The sequence below is a fragment of the Penaeus chinensis genome, chromosome 16 (assembly GCF_019202785.1).
Source record: "Penaeus chinensis breed Huanghai No. 1 chromosome 16, ASM1920278v2, whole genome shotgun sequence".
NCBI classification, from domain to species: Eukaryota; Metazoa; Arthropoda; class Malacostraca; order Decapoda; family Penaeidae; genus Penaeus; species Penaeus chinensis.
Genome location: NC_061834.1, coordinates 8,298,406 through 8,300,905, shown reverse-complemented (window position 1 = coordinate 8,300,905; position 2,500 = coordinate 8,298,406). Strand labels below are relative to the sequence as shown.

At 38.9% G+C, this 2,500-nt stretch overlaps 1 long non-coding RNA gene across 1 annotated transcript in view; it reads left to right on the top strand.

The window, feature by feature from the left end:
• Positions 1–1,374, top strand: part of LOC125033201 — a 2,504-nt gene extending 1,130 nt beyond the window's left edge. Inside the window, exon 3 of the long non-coding RNA XR_007115585.1 lies at positions 111–1,374. This is a non-coding gene — a long non-coding RNA (uncharacterized LOC125033201). The remainder of the gene's footprint in view (positions 1–110) is intronic.
• The last annotated feature ends 1,126 nt before the right edge of the window (positions 1,375–2,500 follow it).

Sequence of the window (2,500 nt, the reverse complement as noted above, 5' to 3'; positions counted from 1 at the left end):
AATGGAGAAATGTAATAATTCAAAAGCAAGTTTACCACAATAGAGCAGCCTTTGCTATATGCTCATTGGTTATCATTTTGAAGTCTTATTCTTTTCTTTCACTTTTCCAGTCTCTGTGATTACCTGGAACTGAACAGGAAAATGTTTCCGCCACCGCAGCCCAGATGGTCATAAAAAGGTGCCTAAATTACTAAAGTTTTGGCGAAGTTTCTTGCCAAGAAATTGGCAAGCAGTTTGATTATTGATGAAAGGACTGACTGCTCCACCGATAGAGCTTGTGCCTTAGTTGTCAAGTATTTTGACAAGGAAAGCAATAAAATCCAAACGGTCATGCTAAACCTCATCAATGTTCATGATGGATATGATGGGTCATCTGGAGAGTCTCTCTTTAACCTAATCCTTAACTCTCTTAATTCATACGAAATCCTTCTTAGCAACCTGGTTGGCTTTACTGCTGATGGGGCATCCAATATCATGAGTGCTCTAAATAGTGTGAGCAGCAGATTGAAGGCTCGGATTCCTGGTATAACCATTTTTAAGTGTGTAGCTCACAGTATTCATTTATGTTCCAGCGGCAAAAACACTTCCCCAAAACTATGATGACAATTGGAAATGTTTACAACTTTTTCTGTCACAGTGCTAAAAGAAAATATGAATTCTAAGATTACCAGGCATTTTGTGGTGTCAAGCCTCATAAGGTGCTACACCCGTGACTCTCTTTAGCACAAGCTGTGGAACGGGTGCTCGATCAATGAATTTGCCAGGCTCTGGATAACAAAGCAATTTATAATTATTTGAAGTTTTTGAATTACATCTTACCGCTCCTCAACAAAGTAAATTTGATAATTTCAATCAAAAGGACCAACCCTTCATTTAGCTCGCGAAAATGTTTCAAATTTATATCTGAAATTGCTTTATTATTTCTGTCAGCCACAAATACTACAAGCGATGACGTTCAATGAAATAGATCCTTCAGACTCAACAATACCTCTGCCAGTTCGGTAAATATAGCATTTGAGTATGTCCACATCCTCCTCCAGACACCCAAAACTACAAATTGATTACAAAGATTTAAAAAAAGAAAAACACGTGGAGAGCTTCTTTAATAAAAATCAAATCAGAAAAAAAAGGTTTGATCTTGCTAATCCGCAATAGGAAATGGCATCAGATTTACCGCCAAAAAAACATCATTCATTCAAATATAAGACCTACTGTTCCATCGTTAATACAGTTGGCCAAAGAAGTATGATATGCAGTCACTCGCAGACCAGTGGCGAGATATTGCATGAGAAATAAAAAGGGAAAGAAAGATCAAAGTTGAAATTAGAAACAATAAGATCACTTATTCATTTAAGTGATTGTGCGAAAATATGGTTTCATTTATTTGGTGTATTTTCTAAGATGCATTTAAATATATATATATATATATATATATATATATATATATATATATATATGTAATCTATATATTATTTTGTTTAATTTTTAAATGTTTTAATTTCTATTTTCTTGTTTTCTATTAATAAATCGATAAATTCACAATTGTTTCCACTATACTAGTTTCCCCAGAAGTAAACCTCATTTTTTCCCGATCATAGAAAACGGCATAAATGACACCCGAAAAAATGCCATCTGTAGGAGCAATCTGGACTCGCTTCTTGCAAGTCCACCATAGACCGCATCCTGACGCATTGAGTCGTTGTAGAGGGCCGACTTAAGTTTGGGCGTGGGCTGCTTGCAGCTTATATCGGTCTTTAGAAGGCGTTCGATACGGTGCATCATGAATCACTCTGGGAGTTGGTGAGACTGAGAGGAATCCCAACAAGGATTAGTGAATTAATACCAAGCCTGATTATTGGTACCGAAAGTGTTGTAAAGTGTAGCGGGGGCCTGCCGAGCTTCTTGCCAGGAGTAAGGCAAGGGTGTGTCATTGCACCAAAACTTTTCAACACTTTATGAACAATATTAAGGTTACTGACCTTGACTTTAATGACAATATTGCTATTCTATCTGAGTCTCTAGATCTCCTATTGGTGGCTCTAGATGCATTTAATAATGAAGCAAAGCCCCTGGATCTAGAGGTTTCCTGTACCAAGACTAAGATGCAGGACTCTGGGGGCCTACTAGAAGAACCTGTTTGGACGGTATGTGCTTGTGGTGAGGACATTAAAGTCACAGAGACCGATATGTCAGACTAGGAAGTCAGTAGATGGATTGGGCTGACATCAGGTGTCATAAACTCTCTCGACAAGAGTATTTGGAGGTACCGGTACCTGTACAGAAAGACCGAGTAATGTGTCTTCAAGGCCCTGATGCAACCAACGATTACATCCATGAGATGCGTGACTTGTACAATCCGGGATCGCCAACTCGGGCTACACGGGCAACTTTCTTGCTTCCCACAGGATTATTCTGCCCAACAGGTTGTCTCCTGAGAGGATGAGGCCCGTGGGACGACCTAGAAAATCGTGGCTTGGGCAGATTAATCAGACCTGTAGAG